Source organism: Balearica regulorum, chromosome 1 (assembly GCF_011004875.1).
Source record: "Balearica regulorum gibbericeps isolate bBalReg1 chromosome 1, bBalReg1.pri, whole genome shotgun sequence".
Taxonomy (NCBI): Eukaryota; Metazoa; Chordata; class Aves; order Gruiformes; family Gruidae; genus Balearica; species Balearica regulorum.
The window spans coordinates 157,943,345-157,967,010 of record NC_046184.1 but is presented as its reverse complement, the minus strand read 5'-3'; the positions used below and the strand labels follow the sequence as shown (position 1 = coordinate 157,967,010).

Sequence of the window (23,666 nt, the reverse complement as noted above, 5' to 3'; positions counted from 1 at the left end):
TTTCCTCTGAAATGTGATAGTTAAAAGACACACTTTTAATTTATTCTTGGGGCCTAGTATTAAGATATTAACTGTATTAAGTTGATACCATCAACGTTGCATTTCACAGGTCCCGAGCTAGGTCAGTAGCTGTCATTAGAAAGAAAAAGGCAGATACGCTCCTGTTGGAATGACTGCCGTACCTTTTTTAAAGACGTGGTCTTTTTAGCAGGCACGTTCCCGCTGTCATGTTTATTGCATTTGTCATCGGGGGTTAAGGTAGTTCAGACTGGTGCTGCTGTTCTAAGTTCTGTCCTAAGCTTTGGCACTGGGACTGATGCTGAACGTAGTTTATTTTTTAAATCAAATCAGAGGGACTGGCTTATTCTATATTGTGTCTATATAATATAATATAATTTCTATAAATGCTTCTTGTGCTACAGCCTCTGTCCAAGCATTTTTTGTTTATCATTGAAAATGAGTGTTGCCTGGAGGTATAGCCCCATGGAATTAAAATTTCTCCAAACTTCTGTGAATAGGCAGGCTGGGGGGAGTACAGCACCTCAGTTCTATGTGTGAAAGGGTCATTTTCAGTTATTAGTGCAACATCCAATTCCACAAAGCTGTGTGTGCTGGTTTTGGCTGGGATCGAGTTAATTGTCTTCACAGTAGCTAGTACAGGGCTGTGTTTTGGATTTGTGCTGAAAACAGTGTTGGTAACACAGGGATGCTGGAACAAGAAGGGAGGAGTTGTCTTTTGTTTTAATAATTTGTTAACAGCAAGGAGGTAATAAATGGTCAGGTTTACACTGTCCCGTGGGGAGCTGTGCTACTGACCATTTTCCTAAAAGCTAACAGGAAATGAAGAAAATAGTGCGGTGACAATAACGTAGAATTATTCAAGATAGTGAAAACAAAAATAAGCTGGGGAGTTCCAAAAGGATCCCTGACACGTTATGAGAGGTGATAATATGATAAATGAAATTTGGTGCTGACAAGTACAATATAATACACAGGGACAGCCTCTCACTCGGTATCACCTAGGAAAGAGATCTTAATGGCACCAGAGACAGCTATTTAAAAATACCTTTGCAAACCATGGCGGTAATCAAAAACATAAAGGCGCTGTTGCATTTTTATAAGGAGAAGAAAAAAAACCCAAACCCAAAACAATGAAAAATGAACATTATTTTTCCACTCTAGGAATTCAGAGCTTCTCTCACCCGTTCAGTGTGTGACTCAAGTCTTTGATTAAAACATTCAGGGGCTCGGAGGTCCCGGGTGGCCTGGTGAATGACTGGCGAAGAATGGCAGACTCCCAGTTCTAGAGCAGATTCGCCTCATCCTTATTGCTGGAGGCATCTGCTGGACTTTTCTGGATGTGGAAAGCGTGTTTGCATTCTCCAAATCACAGGAACTCTTTAGCTGCTGTAAGCAGCCGGCTAAATGTCTACAGCATGGTGTTGACAGGGCCTGTGCAGTTTGCTGAAGTACAAACAACTGCAAGGTGAAATTTGTTCCAGGTTAGCATCTTCAGTGTTTGGGGTTTTTTTTCCTACTCCTATGGCTGTGGGATGAATCCCCACCTTAAAATCACTAATACCCAAAGGTAATATTGGCGGCCTGCCTGATTAGCGGCAGCTGAAGGTGTAGAGCAACACAAAATATGACCCTCAAACCAAACCTGCTCTTTTCATTGTTTTTAGCATGAGAAATCCTTTCTGCATGGTTCAGGCCTTCTTTTGCTCACCTAGCTGAGCAGAGTCAGGGATGACGACTCAACCACTTCCCTGGGCAGCCTGTTCCAATGCTTGACAAGAGCATTCTTTTTTTTTTTTTTTTCCTTTAATTGATTTAATGTTGCATGTGAAGTTAATCAGGCTTAACCTTATTTCCACGTACAATGTGATGACACGCAGCTCAAGGGAGCAAAGCAGAGTGTTGCCAGATAAGTAATTATTTAAAATTGTTCTACCACATAAGGGATCTTCACGTTCAGGAGCATGGAAGAATGAAGAAATGCTCCAAGATTTTATGCTGAGAAGAGGGGGATGCTGCACCCACCTTGCCAGCAGCTCCTGACTGCCGTTAGCCGTGTGTCGTGTATTTAATGCCCGCTCCATCCTCCCCTGGCAGTGCAAGCGCTGCAGCTCGGCAGCAAAGCTGTCAGGGAAACCAGTGCTGCATCGCCGGGGCTCGCTGCAAGAACCAAGATGGTGAGGAACGGGGCTATAAATTGAGTGTTTATTTCCATCGTCTAACCATCCTCTGTGACTTAGGCTGCTCTGAATTAGGCTAAAGAGCCCTGTCTACGTGAGAACAGACGTGTTCCGTACTCTGTGTCCATCCAAGTGATCTGTTGAGCAAGGGCTCTGCCTCGCATTGCAGGAAAAGCAAGGGGACAGATGACTCAAAATTTGGCTTTGGGAGGAGTGTTATTTAAGCATATGCTGTGTAATACCAGAAGTAACGGGGTTTTTTTCCTAGTACTTGCCATGTTGTTGACGTTTTTGTCCAGCTTGTGTATGTGTCTCCTACACATACAGAAGACGTTAGGGCAAAGGCCCCTTCCATAAATGAACACAGGTCATTTAGATTCCATGCACTTGGATGAGGGGTACAACTGCAGAGGGAAGGCAGTGGGGGGAACAGGGAGGCACAGCATCTGGCACAGCTGGATGAAAAAGTGCGTTTGTGTGAAGTCATGGGTGAACCAGATCCTTTGCCCCCGTATTCACATACTGACAGCAGAGGTGATATAACACACCGTGGGGGTTTTTTGCAGCTGATTAACTCCTGTTTCGCTAGAAAGCCACACGCTTCTGCTCCCCTCAGCAGTGAGTTTTGGGGATGTCTTCAAGCCTTCCATAGTTTGTTTTTCTAAATCTGAATCTGTTTGCCTTCAAGGGATTTAGTTTGAATTTCCTCGTTAATCTTAGTTCTCCTCGGCGTTTGGACAGCACTGTTTTTAACAGGGACAGGATTTTCCCCTTGGTGCCACCTCTTTCTCATCTGCTTATTCACCTCGCCTCTTTGGAGATTCGCTGCTCCGTGGGGAAAGGGGTCATTAAAGCTGAACTTTCATCTGAACTCTGTCAAAGCTTGGGAAGAATTTTACCTCTTCGCTAAGCAGCCCGCTGCCCTGCCGCGGGTGTTGTCTTACCTCCCCTGGTCCCTCTGCCATTTCTCAGCCGGTTGCTCAGAGAAGGACTCGATGCCATCTGCTATTTTTTCCTTATGGCAAGGAAAAAGATCTTGAACTAATTCCATGGGGCTTTTTATAGAGCAAAGACTGTGATGGTCTTAATGTACCGAGCTGGAAGTTTTACAGCAGGGCTGCCTTCACTCGATCTGTTTGGGGCTGGTTACTAAACACACAAATCGGGGACCAACTTTAAGTGCCCGTGTTAAGGATGAACACGGTGCTCTCAGTGCCACAGCTTTGGTCAACTGCAGTTACCACCATGCACAGGTAGAACTGGCAGGGCTTTTTTAACAGACTTTTTTTTTTTTTCCATGGGGGACACTTAGCTATCCCCCTGCTGTAATAATATTTGCCTAGGATTAAATTCTACTGAAGGCAGGGAGAGTTTTTTTTTTGTGGTGAGAGATGATTAAATGGCTGAATAACAAGAACACAGGATCTGATTAGTGGCATCTCATTAAGAAGAGTGTCCTTGCTTCTCTTCCACTTCTGAAAAGTCTGGTGTTTCTCTAGAAGGAAGATAAAAATGGATTTAAAGTCATTTCAAATGAACGACTAATGGAGTGGCTCACACCACATTTACAACTAAGCAATTAGTTTTGCAACGGGAATTATTTAGAAATTAGTCTTTACAAACTATTATTAGAAGTAACTTGACCGTATTAAAAAGCATCATATGGAAGACCTTCTCTTGACTTGGCAGCCACCTTTTCCACCTTCTTTTCTTTCGTTTTTTTATTTTCCATTTATAGAATGAATTTGGGTGCAAAAGGGATAGTTTAAAGCCTCCAGTTTCACTTGGATTTAATCAACATCGTGCTGCAGTATGCAATATGTTTGAAAGCTCAGCAGGCTTGTCTAAGCAAGAACTGCAGAATTTAATCCCGAGTCACTACTCATATTTATTTTTAAAAACCATCTACTAAGCTCCTACATCTATCATCGCATCTTTGTAACTGCTTTCCAGAGCTATAAATGGGCTGTAAATTCAGTACCAACTTACCTGCTGTACCTAGCTGTGCACCTGCTTCACAGGCAAACTTGTGCTGGCTGGCTCTTAAGTAGGAATAGGCTGCTGACTTTGCTCTATAAAAGGATGGCAGTCTGGATATTTAAGAAACAGCTTTCTTCCCCTAACAATCAGAAGTCATCATGAAGCCCTTCCCTAGCTCATTAAAGCTGGCAAGGTACCTGTCGTGATTTCTTTAGAACATCAAAACCAGTTCCTGGGTTTGGTCTGCAGAAGCACAAACCTGGCTTTGCTGCCTTTGGGGGGTATAAAGCAAAGTTTGACTGTTTGAAGGGAGAGGTTTTGGCATTTATTTTTTTTTTTTATTAGAGGGACACGTGAATCTTGGCATGTTTCCTCAGCTTCACTTACCGTATCGGTGTGTTTTGTGGAGGTGAGAGGCGAGAAGTCCCAGGAGCTCGGCTCCAGGGAGGTAGTCGGTCTTGGCAAACCTTTTGTTGTCCTGCTGCCTCTGCAGTCATGCAGCGTGCGTGTAATATGTTAGGAATGGCCCAGAGAAAGCAGAATTACGTTATCTGGAAAGTACCAGTAATACTTAAAGCTATGAAAGATTTGCCTGGCAGCTTTTGTAAGGCCGTTCAGAAAAGATATTTTGGGATGACTATTACAGCATGGTTAAAACTATTTCCCGCCAGCACCACCAAAAAGACAAGGGGTCGCTTCGTGCATTTTAAGCCAGTGATGGGCCCCACAAATCCTCCATTGGCCGCACCCCTCCGAGGATGCGGTCCCAGCTGGAGAGCCGGGCTGTGTCAGTATTTGAGCCTACTTGGGGAAAAAAAGACAATTACTTTTAAAAGTTGTTTACAGACCATGGTTGCAGCACAGACCGAAGCTCAGAGGAGGGGTGGCCGAGCTCTGCAGGAAATGATCATCGAGTGAAATGTGTGTCACGAGTAACAGTATCCCGCCACAGAGCACGGGCTAATCCAGCACTACGGCGGTAGCAATCCCGGGCAATTACATCTGGTGTTACAAACCTGTTTTTGTGTCACTTACTCATCCTCTCCTCTGCCCCTGAGCTCCAGCCTGCCTGTCCGCAAGCTTCTCGTCGTTGGCAGGCACCCTGCCTTTCTGCCGCCACGGGCTCGGGGGCGCAGAGTGATGCTCACGCCTGTGTGAATGGAGGTGACCGGCTCTCTGCGGGGAAATTATTATTCACGTATCTCCACGTGAACACTGTGCCATTGTACATTGTGTGGGTGCTTTTATGTTATTTCTCCTTCTGGTCAAATAGTGAAATGTATTGCTGAGATTGCAAGGAGCTCTCTCCAGCTGTTTGCTCTGGAAAGAGTTATTGTGGATGCTATATAGTAAATGTTTTCCTATGTAGTTATCCATGCACGGGTTATGAAATTCAGTTAGAAGAGTAATAGTCTTATTTTGGTTTTAATTATCACCTGTTCTGCAATGTGGCTCTTGTAAAGAAAGTGGTTAATGGTAGTGCCACGTGAGCTGAGCAGTTTTTCCCTGCAACAACTGCCAGCTACAAAGACTTTGAAAATAAGCAAATAAGAACTGAGCTTTGCGGTATTAGATTTGGCTACTATATCAAGTCTTCTTTAGCCCACAACCTTGCTCTAACATTTCAGAGCCTCCAGACAGTCATCTTGGTTCAGTCGGTAGCAGCTCAATCTTCAGCAACATCTGTCTTAAACAGGATCTAGCCAAAAGGAAGAAACGGGAGCAGAGACAAGAAACATTGTCTACTCTGAATGAGAATTCTTATACTTAATATGGCTCAACTTTTTGCAAAACGGGTAATTGTAACTTGCATAACTCTGTGTGGTAACACTGGCTTTTAAATACATTATTTCTGTAATATCGGTTACTGTGGGTATATCCAGTGCCTGTGCGAGTTAAGGCAGCTGTACCCTCCTAGACCACAGTCTCCTCCTGTTCCCGTGCCAAGCGAGACGTTTTTAGGTGTCTGGGGCATCGCTGATTTATCGCTCGGATTTGAACACGGTCAGTGCTGGACCCTGCACGTCCCCATCGGCAAAGCTCCTCCGTTGCTGGAAGCCGAGGCTGCCTCCTGCATCTGCGGGTTTTGGGAGGCAGGGAGCAGCCTGGTGTGCCCGCCCGTAGCTGATGGACGTTAATTCTCACCCAGCTGTTGGCCCTCCTGCCGTGCGCCTGCAGAGGTATCTATTGCAAAGGCGCCTACGGCATTTTTTTTTTATTTTTTATTTTTTTCAGTCCTTGCTGACCAGATCCTGTGCTGTCACGCAGGTGCTGGGGAGGACGCGAGGGTGTTCACAGCTTGCTGATTCTGTGCCAGGTTTGCAGGTTGGTGACAGGAGTCGCTGTCTGTGTCCCCTCACCCCGGCAGGGCCTGTCTTCAGGCGTTCCTTGGTGACTCAGCGCCTGGAGGAACTGGGTGCCCTTCAAAGACCAGCCCCATTGGCCTCCGGGCAAGACATGGTGCTCTCATTCCTTAAACCTGTGTTTAGGTGCCACCAACAAAGAAATTCAATGTGTTTGTTAACACTGTGAGCAGACTCATCCCGCCAGAAGTCCAGTGTGTGCTGAGGACGGGTAGTTGGGTGTTGGAGAGAGCTGGGAGCCCCAAGGGACGAGGATGGTCCGGACTCGTGCCTGGGGCTCTGGAAGCATCTGTACCCTTACACCATCCGTGTGTAAACCCTTCTCTCCCCATCTCCTTTCTACAACTTGAAGGGGAAAGGGAGCCCTTTACAAGTATCTCACTATAGCTATAAAAAGTTTCTGAAACACCAAATGAAGGATTTTTTTATTATTATTTATTTTCTAAGGGAGTTGCTGGTACTTTCTCCCCCAACCAGTGGTAACTGTGAACTGGTTCAACTGAATCAAGTACCAGGGAAAGACAGTTTACTGTCCCAGAAAGTAGGCACGCATGCAGGGTATTTCTGTGCTTTTAGCCTCCAGGTTTGCACTAAAACTGTTCTTTTTAAAAAAAATTTTGCTTCTGAATTGTCATGTCAGGGAATCCCTTGGCTTATAGATGGTGAGTTGAGTTTGAAAGCTGACTAAGGGGGAGCAGAATTTATCCCCTCAAGTTATATGATTATTTTAGTGAGAGAGAAGATAAGTTTGCATTTATCCACAAATATAAAAATGCTCTGGACGTTTACTGTCCCTGTGCAAACTGTTAATTGAAATCTTCCATTTTTGAAACAGCTGGGATGGGGTTTGGCGATCTCAAATAGCAGGTTGACCCAAGCTCGTCTGAGTTTGGGTGTCATCTTCGCTCCCCTGCATCGCTCCCACGGTTGTGTCTGGAGCTGACAACGGAAACCTTTCATCATCTTGGCACCCAGGTTTCCTTTTATCCCTGCTACTCCTCGCCTGACACGAAACGGCAACGTGGCATTAGGGGTTTGTTGGAAGGGAGTTTGTTATCCTTACACCTGCTCGCTGAGATTAAATAAGAGATGGGAACTACATGAATTGCTGTCTCATCACGGAAAGACATGCTCACAAACAAGAGTATCTAAAAGTAGTTACAAGCAAAGACAATTCTGTATATTCGCCAAATGAATCTCTTGACTCAAAAAGTCAGAGAAGACACCCTAAACAAATACGTCAGGACATTCACTCTCTCCTCCTGTGCCTGGGGATGATCCCCATTAATTTCTTTAGTTTAGCCCCCTCTTTCACGGCTCCATTGCCTGTAAGATTCCTCTCGCTGTCTGCTGTCCTTACCCCTTTACTACTGTGTGCAGAAGTGAAAGTTTGTTCTCACCCAAAAAGGCAGCAGACAAAGCCTGTGTACTCCAATGATAGAGTCTGAATAATTCAGATAAAATTTCAGTGCACATGGTGCCACTCTGCAAAGTCTATGCTGACACCAAAAATGAATTTCAAACCACTGAATATTGAAGCAAAATTCACAAATCTCTTCTGCAGATACGGGGTTGGCAGTGAAAATACAAAAAACCTAGCAGCGCAGCTCTAACTAATAAGAACGTGCTGGGAGATCTGTGATTGGCGCCGTTAGCGTCAGAGGGCAGGGCTCGCATTACTCTGCTAGGGTCACCCGGTCGGAGAACTGTAGGGTAAAAAATGGGAATTTCGGCGTCAGCCTCCAATACGCTTTTCAAGCCAGAAAGCAGTGTGTAGCACAAAGGCATCACGGCGTGAATCAGTGCTGCCCTTGCAGTGAAGCTGCCGCAGCCAGCAGACATGACAGAAGTCTCGTGAACAACATCAGTGCAGACTGGCTCACCCCTTCCCAGAGACATCGGAGCACCCCTGGCACTGACCATACTGACAGCGTCCTCCCGGACATCTTCAAGACGCTACGGGCAGGATGTGGTGGCCTAAATACAGGTGCCCAAAGCCCTCTAAGATACCTCCATGTGTCCACAGTAATTGCATGGGGCTGATGGAGAAGACCCTCACCCTCCTGCAGCAGCAGCTGGAGTCCAGGTAGGGTAGCCGGGATTGTAGTAGACACCTGTATTTAGGCCAGTTAATCCTGCTGGGGAGAGGAGCTTTGATTCCAGGTGAGAGCACCTCAATACAGGCATTGACATGGGAGTTCAGTTCACTCTTATCCACGGAAAGATATTCTGTATAATTGATGAATCTAGAAGTAATCAGTCTCTCTAAAACCAGGATTCAGTTGCCTAAAAGCAGGTGTCTAATGCTATTTTAGGTGGTGTGGAGTATCCTGGTTGGCATCCTGTTGCTGCACCAAAAAGAACATGGGCTTTCTCCGTCTTGCGTCATGTCTGCCAGCCCTGTGCAGATGTCTCATCTGCCCTGGAGTATCAAATGGCACAAGGAGCCACTGTTAAGGGAACTGAAGACCATCCTTGCTGGTAGGGCATCTGAATCATCCTCCAGGCTCCCTTGACTGCATCAACCAGATCTCTGATGGCTATAGTAGGAGCCAAGATAGTAAATTCTAAGAGAAGATGTAAACCTGACTCCCCACAATAAATACCTTACTGACAAAATCACAAGACTTGGACCACTGAAAGCCCCTTTTTATCCACAGTTCAATGATTTATGGGTGCAACTGTCTCTATATCACCCTTCTCTTACCTCCCAAAACAGCAGTTCAGCTCACAGGCTGATGGTTACTTTTAAGTCAGTTTTTCACAGTCCCTCCTGTTGTAGCAGTGCCTACCCCTGGCGTGAAGAGCCTTGAGCATCCCCTGTTGCCAATGGACGGGTGCCACAGCCTGCGTTCAACCAGGCAGTCGGCAGCGAAGTATGACGTAAGGCGTGGGGTAGACTTAAACTTAGGTTTTCCACTTGCAAGGTGAAATAGAAGGGAAAGTGTCCCTTTGGGAAATCCACCCGGTCTCGTGCTTCGACAACAGCGCTTGGATTTGACTAATTGTAACTATGGCCAGCAGCTAAGGAGATGGAGATTTTACCACGGAAACGGAGCTTCAGGGTAGATTTCACCAGAGCCAAGTGGCAGCTTAGGGTGGAATTCACAGAATATACATTTTGGATTTAGCTGCCCAAGTGGGGCTTATGATTGCCATTTATAATTTAGATTTTTTCTGTCTGTGTCAATCCTTGGGAGAAATTGGGGATTTGGGTAAAATTCAGGTAAAATGGGATGGAAAGTATGTCCTCTCAGTCAGTAAGTTGAAAAGGATTCTCTTCCCAATGGCAAAACATTCTCTTTCCTCCAATCTTCTCTTCTTGGAGAAGATATCTAGGTAAACTTAAAAAGGTTTGAGCGCTACAGAAAAATCTGCATAATGAATATAATTGTCTTTAATTTTGACTACTAGCTAGTAGCTGTACTTGTCATCCATGTAATAGTCTAAGCATCATGTAGCATAATCTCCTAAGAAGTCTCAGGAAATTGAGTTGCAATTGCTTGTCAAAGGCCATTCTTCCAGCCCAAGGCAGGAGCGACTACACCTAAACCATTCTGGGCAGATGTTTGTTTGCTCTTCAAGACCACCAAAGAGATGCAGTCTTCATTTTACTGAGGTCTGTGAGGAGCAGCGGATTGCAGGTGCAGGGCCTGGGTGCAAGGGTGTGAGCAGACTTGCACAGTTTGTTTTTGTACAGCCTCTGGTTGAAGCTCCAGGTCAGATCATGACTCAGCCGTAGCAATTAAGGACATTCCAAAACCCATTACATCCAATAAGATTAAACTGAAAAATCTATGTAAGCACTTTGCTGAACGACAACTGCAAATATGTTTGAGCGTGAGCTGGGATTACTTGCCACCTTATGCTATCCCTTGGTGCGTTGCTAGACTGAGATTTACACGGCAAGAAGTCATTCCAACCCCTTATGAACCAACAAGCTTCACAGGGAACAGTAAGTGCTGAGTGTCCCCTGAGTTACACTGTGCTGCTTAGTGAGACTACAGGGAAAACTCTCATTTAAACAGAACAAATAGCATAGGTAGACAGATACACTACACTCCCACCCCCACTAAATTTCAAAGCTATTTCTAAACTGAAATGTGTGTATTTCACCCACTGGTGCAGACATCTATGCTGACAGATGACCACATGGAAGGAAACTTTGCTTTGGCATGTTTATTGTTGGGTTGTGTGTTGTTTGTTTTTTTTTCCAAGCTGCATCAGTCTGAAGACCGGACAAGAATGTACTCACTCCTCAAACCTGGAATGAGCTATATCCAGGAAAGTTTTATAGACTCAGAATTATCTCCAGCATCTGTGCAGGAAACATGAGAAAGGACATTCTCTCTGTGTGGCTTAAGATGTTGCTAATGAGGGTAAGGTTGCCTCCACTCCCACTTGTCAGCTCCCCTGTGTGTGCACGCTCAAGCTATTCCATCACTCCAAGCCCTCCGCTTCAACATCGAACTGCTCGGGGCTCTTTTCTAAAGGCCTCATCTAACGAGTCTCATGTGCTCTAGTACACTTGAAAATGCAAGAAGACTTGGCTAAGAGCGTTCTCTGTGGCATCTACCACTCTTCTTCCGTAGAAAGCCATACCTCTGGTGTGTTTTCTGACAAGAAAAACATTTCTCTGCTGCTCGACTGATGGGAGGATTTGGGACCAGTTTAGTCATTGCCTTAGTTCTTGACGATAAAATGCGTCTTCAAAAAGCAGTGCTGGTGTGACTATTTCGAGTATCGTAGCACAGCTCTTTTCAGTCAGCTGCTATCCGGGACAGCAATAACCAAAGCCACTGGAGTCAACTGGAAGCAGCCAAAGCAGCATGAAATCCCTTAAAAAAGAAAATAGCGCTTTCAATTTTTTTAAATGATTGACAAAACAAACATAGCCTCAGTTGAGGGGGACAATTTCTGCAAATGTACTACTTAATTGCAGTGTTTTAGAGGTTTACTTCTGCACTTTTAATTTAACATCTGGCTATGCCACTCTCAATAGAAGAAGACCCACTTCTATGCTTAGAAGCTCTTTTAATAAGGATTTTTTATTTGTTGGTTTTAAATTACAGCTCACAAAACGTCAATACTCTTACCTGCTACGAAGAAATATGTAATAAACAACAGAGGAAAAAACATGCATGCAGCTAAGCTTGTTGTGTGTAATATTTATCTTTTTTGTGTAAATACACCAGTGAGTAATAGTGACTTACCATTGAGGAGAATGCCTTCCCAATGTTTACTAATCACTCTTCCTAACAGTAACAGATATCCTGCATGGTCCAGCAAATTGTAAGTCAATCTTCAGGTTCAGTGCAAGGCAATATCCTGAAAGAAAAATGACTTTGGCAGTTTGTGATCAGCAACTTGAATTACAGCCTTGGTACTCTGAGCATCGCACCGTTTCATTTAAGAAGCATGACCACATGTTTGCAAAGTGAGGAATGGTTTTTTATTTCATTGCAGAAGCCGAGTTAGAAATCATAAAGATAGCATGATGGCAACAGCCTGCCTCATCCAGAGGAGGAAAAATCAGAAACTAACTGTGAAGTATAAGAGGGAAAAAATGATATAAAATATACATATAATGTTTTATATAATATATCTAATACTAATTATAACATTGGGCTGATGATTGTTTAAGGAGAGAGCTCCTGTGCTTGTTCCATTGCTCCGATCTCTGAATACAAATGTGATATTCATTTCTCTCCATTGTGAGTACCAATTCTTAACAATTTATGGGAAACTTTTAAACGACTGGTGTCCCCCGTCTCCAGAAATGTCCCTTTGATATAACTTGGGCTCTGCAGCATTGCTGAAAGGTGGGACAGAAGAGAAGTAAAAGACCTGCCTCGCTTTGCCTCCCCGTTGGTGATACGAAGGATGAGGCTATGACCCTGCTGCCAGAGCTGACCTGGGCTGAGCACGTTGGGTTACAAATCAGGAAAAAGCATTTAGGAAAGCCTTCCTCCATCACCCCTCAGCAAGGTTGGGCAGAGGGACACCTGGACGGGGTTTGAGCCAGCCAACACAAACCTGGTGAGGTGTGCCAGGTGAGGAGCTGCCCGAGCGCAGGAGGGGGAGAGGTCAGCTTTCCTGGTCCTGGTCTCCCGCCATGACACCTAGAGCCAGACAGGATATTTCTGACTTGCTGTCTTCAAGGCCTAATTAGCTCAGGCTGAGTTTCAAATGAGCCATGAGACCCTCCTGAGTCAAGCATCACGATGCCGATCACTCGATCCTAGGTCTGACCTACTCAGCCCTCCAAGGCGACAGCCTGCACGGGCACCTGAGCTGGTTCCCAGCAGGTTGGGGGGCTCTCCAGGAGCTGGGCCACCAGCAAGCCAGGGCTCACAGGGAGCTTGGCAGCGCAGCGCCCACCTGCTCGCCCACCTCCACATCAAGCAGCAGGCCCCTCCATGCAGCTGGACAGCAGCTATTGGCCACTGCAAGCGTGGAGGCTCCAACCTGCCAAGAGTCCTGCAGCTCACGCGTTTAAATCAATTAAACGGAGTACTCACGTACGGGCAATGAAGCCTGTGGGTTTTCAGTGCTTGTCCTCTGCAGGTGTGCTGGAGCTGCCCCTTCTCCAGCCACATTCAGGCGTATCTGGACCCAGTGGATTCACATTGTACATGGGCAGCAATAGAGATAGTGAGAAGCCATTTCTCTCGCACATTTTTTTTCCCCATCCTCCTCCCTACCCTGCTGTGCTTCCAGGACACTCCTCATTTCTTGGCTAGAAAAGTCCAATGGCACAGTTATACAGGAGCAAAGACTCCTTTCACAGAAATAGGAGCTTTTCTAATCTTGTCCTCGCCCTGCTTTAAAGACATTTAAAATGCATTTAGACCTCTCACCAAGTGCATAATTGTGGCTATTACAGCATTTCTAGTTCAAGAGGACAGTGAGTAACTCAGGCTGTCTTTTCTGCTGGGCTGCTGGACCATGGAGAGAAGCAGTCATACCACCTCAGCCAAACACCAGGACTATGGATTCCCTATGGAAAGGGATCTGTGGTTCCCTGATGGAAAGCCATGACTAAGAACTAGTCAAAATGTAATTTAAACACACCTAAGAAGTGCCCAAGGGCACTACTTACTGCATCTACAATGTAACATGGCCTCAGCAGACCAGGGACCCTGGCCCTGCCATGCCAGGTACCTAGGCAATCGCAGTATTTATTTTCACCTTTCTACTGTCAGCTACTTTCTCTTACTGACTCAAGTAGCGTTGAGTTTTCCAGAGGCAGGGACCGTGTCTGTTTGTTTGCCTGTAAAGCACTCAGCATAGTGATCTTTCCATGGCCGGGTGTCCTTTCGTCCCATGCAGTTGCAGATGTCCAATCCGGACAGGGATGCTGCCTCCTCCTTCAGACACAGGGAAGGAGAATAGGGAGGCGATGAATCTTTGAATTATGGACTTTAATATACACGCTCTGTGATGTCTCTGATTCAAAGCCACCTAGCGCAATGGGACATGTTTGTGCTGGAATGGAAACACAATCCTGGTAGAATAAAATCCACTATACAAACTAGGGCTCCTAATTCGATGATTTCATTTCACTAAGCCAGCACCCCAACCTCTAATTCGATAAAGTTCACAGTGGCACAGATGTGGCCTATCACCCGGGCATGGGTAGCTCTAAGCATCAAGTAATGCATGGCATGCTCAAGTTATGGATGTGCTTAAGAGCTTATGTTTGACCGTGGTCCCCAGCAGCAAAGTCCTTTGGATCTGATGTGGATGTGATGTAGCTGTAAGTAATGCTTTCTTCAGATAAATATGGCCTGGAAAGCAGCTGTTTAATAAGATGCATTTAGAGGTCTTCATATTTAAGATTACTTATTTTAAAAGAGCCTGGAAGTGTTTATTTCTGTCAGAGGGTGCAGCTCTTCACAAGTAATTATTCTGGTATCCTGGAGCTTCCAGCCTCCCTTGGCAACTTTTCCTAAAATCCTTTCACTTTACTGTATAGAAGGATCCTAGAAAGTGTTGGGAATAATCTGTTCCCTAAGTTCAGTACATTTAGGATGTATAACCCTCCTGGAATAGCCCTGCTATGCCGGTCAATGCTCCTGACTATGCATACACCTAAGAGAAATTAAGTTTACGTTGAAATATGTGTGTATCCACATGTGTGTACAGGGACTCTACACATATACATGCATACATACATTTCTTCTTTAAAAAAAGACCGCACAAAGCCTTTGACACCCACCTATTTAAAAACACGCAGTGAGCTTTTTGAACCCAGGTGAACACGTCTCACTTCCAGCACCCCCGAACACATCTGGATCTTTAACTCTGCAGCTGGATCCCTTCGGCACCAGGAAATAGGCTGAAGCTGGACACCTGACACGGCCGGGCACCGTCAGGCCAGCGCTCCCCTCATTCTGCTCCCCACACCTCCGAGGAAAGAGGAAATACCCTGGCATGGTCCTTCCCTGGGAAAGTGAAACCTGAAGTCAGAAGCGCGCGTTGCAGCCCTGCCGTTGCCTCAACTCAACGACCCGCCGGGATGGTGCCAGAGCATCACCTCTGATATCTGTCATAGTGTCAGAGGTGTTAGCATACAATTACAGGAAAAAATGAGCTCTGTGACTAAGGGAAAAACTGATGCTGCCTTTCCATTGTCCTGGGAGATTTTTGTTGCTGGGAGAGAGGGGGTTTTTTGTCAAGTATGAAATAAATAAAATCACTGTGAGACGTGCTTGCATTAAATTGAAAACAAGGGGTTCTTTTAATGTGTAGATACTTAGATATTTTTCTAAAGTACAAGGGACATTATACACAGATAGATTTTGCTAATATATGAGAATGGGGAAATTAAACTGCTTACCACTATCAAAACCTAAAGTTATCTTGATCAACATCTGAGACCTCACTAAGTGTCAGAAACACAATTTACTTTTCTCCATTTTTATTCTGTTCATTTTATATGTCCATTGGCATGTTTTTTTATGCTGGCTGTTTTCAGAGTCCGTGGCGAGCTGCCATGTGGGTTAAAAAGGCTGATGCAAAGAACGGCACCAGACATTACCCTCTGCACATCAGTATTCAGGATCCCCCTGCCTCTCTGGGATTAGGTTACTGGTGAGCAACAAGGCCTTCATGGTCAAAAATACCCTGGGGACAGTCCACTTCCCAACTTTCCATAATAAGCAGCAACGAAATAAAGTCTGCAATGTGGACATTGCTCTCTTTGCTCTCTCACACAGCTTTGGGGTGTCTCTGCCTCGGCGAGCTGCGGTTCCTTCCCTCACCGCAGGAGGAACTGGGAGATGCTCTGTCTCGAGAGCGTCCCGTGTGCCACGCAAGGGTGACGGAGGCTGTGCTGTCCCTTTGCAGCTACACCGAGGAGACAGAGAAGTGCCGCTTGCGGGGCCAGGCTGCTGCCTCTGCTCCCTCCTGCTCCTGTCACCCCACAGGTGCAGAAAACAGAGCGGGCAGGAAACTAACCCTACAGCGGCAAAACAGGGAATAATTTTCTTTAGCTTTTTGCCCATTCAGTTTCCTGAATGCAGCAAGACTTTCTGCGGGAGTATCATGAAGCAACTCACTCAAGGTTGACACAGGAGAGAGCGGGAGGAGGGCCGGGCAGACGTTGACAGGGGAAGGAGCGAAGTTAAAGGGAGTATAACCTCACGTGTCCACCTTCCAATGGGACGTGGACATCTTGTCTCAGAGCAGGGGCTGAACCACATGCTTGTGACTTCTGACAGTCAGGAGAAAATGGAAAGAAGATGACCCTTCAAAGACTTGCTTCAGCAGCTCACCCCAGGACTGTGCAGGCAGAGCATCCTTCTCTCCAGTGACTGAAACAAAGACACAACCAGCCATCACCTCTTCCCCCACAGCCCATCCCAGGGGCCTCTAGGCACACCAGGGCTTCCTCCTGCCACCAAGAGGTATGTCACCTCTCCCGACCGACTGGTAACGGCACGTTGGCCTGATGAGGACAAGATGGTGGTGCTCACTTGCCCAGAAAAGGAGAGTCCATCCAGGGAATAGGAGCTGTGGGGTACAATTCAGTCAGGCTTTTGCGGGTTCCTCTTCAGTGCCTGGAGGGGGGACACCCGGGCATAGCCGTGATGGAGGTCACCTCATGCTTTTGGCGATCTCTGCCACAACCACTCCCAGCACTGCTTTCCTTGCCCTTCCTGCAGGCACCCAGCAATTTATTGATCATATTCTGGCATCACTTTGAAGCCTACCATTCTGCTAGGCCAGGCAGCCTGAAATTATGTTTGGGATATGGTGACAGTAGGGTGGGGGGCTCCTCCAGAGCCAGACCTTGCAAGCAGATTGGGAAGAGGGCCCTAAGAAGAGCTTTGTGCTACACCCAGACCACTCCTGTCTCAAATATGGCCTCAGACACGGTTTCGTATCAGCAGAGCGATGCTACCAACCTAGAAGTGGTTTTGACGAGCTTATCTGAAATGAGGGCACTCCAGACATACCTCAGGATGTTTTCACAGCACCGCTGCTCGTTCCCTTCTGGCGGGTGTTTGATGGGGATTTCTGCCATTGGGGGAATATCTGAAGAAGAATTATCTCAAGGGAGCAGCTGACTGGCAAGGGATCCAGCCGCCCTCAAAGCTGTCATGTGAGATTTTTCACAGGATGCCAGAGAGGGCACCGAAATCAGCAAGATCACAGATTTTCCAGGCATGGATTCCCAGTCACCCTACCTGTAACTATTAACACAAGCATTACTTCACAGTAAACAAACTCTACCCGCTCCCCTTGCAGAGACGTGGCACGAGGCTCCTGCAACATTTAATACTATTTAAGTTCTCAAAATAGGGCTTTAATGAGGCTTAAATGCTGAGTTTGTGCTAGACCTTCCAGAGGGAAGTTCATTTCACCCTGCAGGCCAAATATTCATGAACTTGAAAGCAACTCTGGTAGAAGTTAAAAAAAAAAAAGTGCTGTTTTACATGTACATGAGCATATCTGCATATTTTTGTAGGTATTCCCATGTGCTGGTATCTGAAAATGAACCCCATGAAGTTTCTAGCCACAGATTAAATGGTATAAATATAAACATGAGAAGAGCTGGGATTTTTTTCTGCTATATTTTATTGTGTCAGCAATAAGCACAACATTAGCACTGCAAATGAAGAATGGGAAGGTCCAGGACTGTGAATGTAGCAAGTCGCCTTCTGTACCCACAGTGCCTTGGACAGAAAGCGTTACCGATGATCCCTGTGGTCCCTTGAGGCTCTAACCAGTCCTTGTGGCTTGAAAAATCCTTTTATCAATTGCTTGCAGGTTAGTCAAAAGACCTGCTGTCATATAAATGGTGTAATAAACGTATATGTGTCTTCCAAAGACGCAGTCTTAATTTTACAGCTGCTTTGGGACTGGGAAAAGTAAACTGGGAAATAGAAGACCTTTTTTATTAATATTTCTGTCATTCTCTTCCCTTGCTTTCCTCAGCAGTTTCCCACCATCTCTAAGGTGTAGAAGGAGGAAGCCTATGCTTATTACGCTCCAGCAGTTCTAAGACAGGAACTCAGTCGGCTCCAGGAGGACCACATACTCCAGCACACAGAGCCAGCAATAGGCCATCCATCCGGATGAACACCTAACTTGCAACATGTATTAACTTTACCAGCACGGCTACCGCTTCGGTGGCTTCAGTGCTCCTGCTGCTGAACCAATATCCCGAGGTATGTGCAGGTACAAGCGTAGGACACGCTCCCTGCAGTTAGTACGAGAAACTGTTAGCACAAGTAACACATAACCAAACCTTCCTCAAGTTGATAACAAAAAAAAAAAAAAAAAAGCAACGACCACTGGAAGATTTAAGGCTCCCTAAGAAGAACAGAAAGAAAGAAAGAAGGAAAGCTGAGGAGAGTGTCCTTGGAAAGGTAAAGAAAGGGATGTAACTACTGGAGGAGAAAAAAACAACACTTGATGAATTTGAGATTATTATCAGCCTCAAACAATAAACTAGAAAACTTGTGAAAGGTGGCCAGAGCAAGAACCCATAAACACAGGACCTTAAAGGAGTACATCTTCATGAAACCGTGAAGTCTCCGTCTTCAGGTTCCCCAGTCTCTGGGTGTTTGGCCAGGGGCTGGTGATGAGACCTCTCGCAAGCTCTGCAAGTCAGCACTCGGTTTCACGCAGTTATGCGCGTATCCAGTAGATCTGGCTGTCAGAAGAGACACTCGGCTGCTGTTTGACTGCCAGCTATCCAGTTTCACCTCCTTGATAACAAACTACTTTTGCCCATCAGTTTCCTTGGGATGTATCTGAGGGATGACAATGTGGCATTTCTGACCACTCTGCTACCCTGAAATGTGGAGGTGGGTCTGCAAGAGGCAAAGAATGGTAGAGTTGTAGAAAACAAACTCTCCTCTACAATCCTCCACTGAACAAAGCCAGAGGACAGACAGAAGGACAGACTGAGGTCAGTCCAGGAAAAAGAAGGCTCCAAAATGGCATGTGACATCCTCCAACATCTTCTTGATGGATTCACATGTAGTTACCTGAGAGCCCTGCTCGGTCTCCAGTCAGCACAATCTGCTCAGGCCAAGCCACTTGGGGTGCCCACAAACTGCCAGTCTGCAGAAAATTTGCCTATCCTGTGAAAAGAAAGGAGAAATGTTCTTGGCAGTAGTTGAATAAACAGTATGAAACTGTAAGTGGAGTTCAGTATTAATTATTATGAGACAGTATGAGACAGTATTCAGTATTATACAGGCAAGCCCTGGGACGGGGACCTTGCACATAAATACTTTGTCATATGAACATTAAAATAAATATGCACTAACCTGCACGGCGTGAGCAAATAGAAAACAAGCAATTTGTTTCAAAAGAAGATATGTGGTTGGTTGCACACTTCCCCTAGGCAGAGGGTGAGAGGACAAACATCTGATGCTAACAATATTCTTTAAGTATAAGCTGACTGGGAGTGAGAGGGCTGAAGGGACTAAACAGATTGTCTGCTGTGTTTGTACTGGCAGAGCCTCTTCCTTCCCCTATTTGGGGCTGTGTCAATGCAAACACAATGACTGCTGACATAATGTGGTCTTAAAAATTCTCAACAGCTACCACAGCAAATGTCATAGGATGTTGCACTGGCAGGGACAGGACTAGATGACACAGCTGGCTTCCGATTCTCTGATTTGTATAGTCCTAGGAAAATGCCCCACACTTACAAGGTATTAACTGCACTGACATCAAAGCATCTACTGAGATACATTTCTGCTGCATCTCCTTCCGTGGGATCCCTCTAATATATATTGAAAGAAAGATTTTAAGAATTTTAATAGATTGATGCAGTAATGCAAAATTGATGCAAAACCATTATTTTCTACCAAGTCTTATTTGACAAATCAACTGACCAATCTCACCAATCAACTGAACCGACCTCCTCCTTTGCGAATACAAATTCAGACCTGACTTCTGGTTTAGACAGGGTACAGACCACATGAGGGCCTATAACCTCGGCCCAGCATTTAGACAAGGCCAAGAGCTCAAAGCAAACTGAGCATCCAAGAGGATGACAAGTTAATAAACACAGTTGGCTACCTAAGGCTGATTTGGCCACTGTACAATGGGGTAAATCTGATCTTGATCCAAACTGAGGGCTGATATATCTCCCTTAATCTGGAAGTGATTCATTTTCTTAAGGGTCAAAATTCTAAACTCACTGCCCAGAAACCCTCCAGTTATTCCGTCTAGGAAAAAAACCCAACCAACCAGCAATCCATAAAACTAAACCAAAAAAACCCACCCCAAAACCCACAGGGAGCAAATATTCCCTTTGGAGCGTGTAAAATTGGAGGACTGAAAGCAGCAATTAAACCACAAAACAAATAGCACCATAAATTCCGTCCTGCAGATGATCTTTCCCTAGGTCTCCTTTTCACCACCCCTTTCATTAGCTCTGCCCCTGTCCATCATGCTATAAAGCCCAAGGCCAAAACCTCGCCGCGTGCCCCAGCGCAAGCTGGCGTAGGCGCGGTGCAGTTTGCCAGGCCTGCCTCCTTCTGACTTTATCACCAACTCGCCTCTTGACTCCGGGGACGGTGTGCCTGATGTCATTGCTCAGACATCCTCAGCCTGATTTGCTGCCATTGGCAAAGACCTATGAATTCCCCATGGAAACAAGTCCTCCAACTTCTGAGTATAATGTTACTATCCTTAGAGTTTTCCCAGAAGGCTAAAGTGCAATGAGCTTCTTTTTTTTCTGTTGTTTTTCAGCTAATGGATTAATTGCAGAACGGACATGTGAGAGACCTCTGATCTTAGATCCAGTCTCCAAAGTAAATGATTGGGCTTCGCATGTTGAAGTAACCAGGCGATCAAGGCAAGGCTGCACATCCCAAAGTTCAAAGGTTAAAACTGGAATGACTGGTCCCACATAAATAAAAGTCGTGTGATGCTACAGGACCTTTGAAGTACTCACTGTGGATGAAGTCCTGTGCTTCACCTTTCTCCTGAACTTATTCGTGTCATATAACCTATTGATTTACAAATGCTGAGGAAAAGAAGTGCCAAACATGTCTGGGGCTAAAAGCTGTCATGTGGACTCCAGTAATTTGTTGCCCCTGTAGCATCTCGCAGAAGATTTTCCACTTGGCACTAACCAAAGACTTGGTTGTAAAAGGAAAGCAGATTTTGTGACGTGGAACCCATAACTTCAAGTGGAGGTCAGGATACCTCACATGGTTAACTTCACATAGCAAGAAGCTCAGAGAAGGTCAGGAGACATTTAATGGTGTATCAGAGAAGCTCTTATGAGGCTCAGCTTTATTTAAAATCTGGATTTTAATGACTCACATCTACAATGTAAATGTTATTACCTGCACCATTCCCAGATCTTCTCTTCCAGCCTATCAAAGTGTTTGCAATGGCTGTAAGAGCCATTCCTGTGCAATTTTATAACAGCTTTGATCCATTAATTTCAGCTGAGTTCCAGGTGACTGACCTCAGCATGAGAAAAAAAAAAACCCAGCATAGTGTGACCAGGTCTTTCAGACCTACTCAAAGAACATTCTTCATTTGGGCAACATACGTTGTGGTTTAACTCCAGCCAGCAGCTCAGTCCCATGCAGCTGTTCGCTCACTCCCCCCTGGTTGGATGGGGGAGGGAACTGGAAAGGTAAAAGGGGGAAAACTTGTGGGCTGAGATAAAGACAGTTTAATAGGTAAAGCAAAAGCCGCACACGCAGGCAAAGCAAAACAAGGAATTCATTCCCCACTTCCCATGGGCAGGCAGGGGTTCAGCCATCTCCAGGAAAGCAGGGCTCTGTCACGTGTAACGGGTACTTGGGAAAACAAACGTCATCACTCCAAAGGTCCCCCTCTTCTTTCTTCTTCCCCCAGCTTTATATGCTGAGCATGACATCGTAAGGTATGGGATATCCCTTTGGTCAGTTGGGGTCAGCTGTCCCGGCTGTGTCCCCTCCCAACTCCTTGTGCACCCCCAGCCTCCTCACTGGTGGGGTGGTGTGAGGAGCAGAAAAGGCCTTGGCTCTGTGTAAGCACTGCTCAGCAGCAATGAAAACATCCCTGTGTTATCAACACTGTTTCCAGCACAAATCCAAAACATAGCCCCATAGTAACAACTCTGAAGAAACTCTATCCCAGAGTACAAAAACTAGTACAACATATTATAATCAATTTTCTATGCATCTCTTTCATAAATTTGCAACCAAAACTACAGAGCACAAACGGGTGGGGTAGAGATCACGGACACCATACTAAACCATTGCTTTTCAGGTAGCTGTAAAGGACGCAAAGCACACTTGTAAGAACTGAGGTGACAGCACAGTTGATCGGGACTGGAAGCTCCTGAACAACATTGCTTCCGGCTGACCTTTCCTTAGGAGGGAGATTGCAGAAAAGAGAGTGAATGTAGGACAGCTGAGATGGAAACAATATAGGATACAGAAAGTAGGGAGCTTCTGTTCAGTTGAGACAGTATGGATACAAGGACTGAAGGAAATGGTAAGGGAAAGGCTTTTCAGCTAGGGATGCGGCTGGGAACACAGCGGGGCTGTAAGGCAGGACATTGTCTCTCTACAGTTAATTTCTCCTGTGCTCAGAAGAGCAGGTCTTGTAAAGAAAGATTCACGCCAAAGATACTTGACTCCAAGACAAGTATCATCTCTCCAGATAGGCTCAGATTGGCTTTAGGTAACGCACTAAATGCAAGGCTTCAAGAATACACACCTGCTTGAATTATCAAGTGCAGCAAGATGCAAACTCCTGAAAGCACTGATGCATGGAGCACATGCACCGATGATGTCACTAGGTTGCTGAGCACTGAGTGTAGCTTTGCATGACACCAGGAGGACTTAAAGTAACCAGCAATAGCCACGTAAGCATTCCCCCACCTAAGTGATGCCTGAACTGTCCTTTGAGCATGCCATGAGCTAGAAGACACCTCTGAGCAGTACCAGAACTTTCACAGATTTTGCTGGGCCATAGCCACCTCTGTCAATCAGTTTTTAGATATTTACAGATTTGTTTCCTTGCTTGCTAACACTTTTAGAGAGTGTGTGTGTGTGTATGTTTATATTCAAAAGTATACAGTTGGTAGCAAACCAGATCCTGTTATATATGGCAATTTATGACAATGTGCAAGTTAAAAGAAGAAAATAAGGAGAAGCCAATAATCAAACCTTTCAGTTTAACTTCAGTTCCTAGGCACTATTAAAGCAAATACACAGTCTTCAGTACACTAAAATCTTCCGAAACACGAACAGTGTCCAGAATGGATTCGCTAAGTTGTGTCAAACCAAACAATTTTTCCTCCTACACCCAGTGTTGCAGATTTTGTGAACAGCAGATGTTGACTTTAATAAACTTTGCCACTGCTCCTTTTTATCAGAGAACCATAATATTAAACTTCCAACAGCATACATGCAAAGCCAGAAAACACTTCTCAGTGACATAATATTCAATCGAAACAGAAGAGTAAATCAAGGAGAGTTCCATGCGCTCCTTTCTGCAACTCACTATGTTTAGAAATATCTTGGATCACAGAGTAGATAACGTACTTCTTAAATGTACAGGTAATGTGAGGCTGAGAGGGATTGCTGGAATGCTTTGGAGAACGGGGCTAGGAAGCAAATGTCTCCATAAATGAAAGAAATGA

At 45.3% G+C, this 23,666-nt stretch overlaps 1 long non-coding RNA gene across 1 annotated transcript; it reads left to right on the top strand.

The window, feature by feature from the left end:
* Window positions 1–5,373: 5,373 nt before the first annotated feature.
* Window positions 5,374–9,690, top strand: LOC142599560 (uncharacterized). The gene is made up of 3 exons (XR_012833129.1): window positions 5,374–5,403; window positions 5,807–6,503; window positions 8,857–9,690. It is a non-coding gene; the product is annotated as an uncharacterized LOC142599560 (long non-coding RNA).
* Window positions 9,691–23,666: the final 13,976 nt, after the last annotated feature.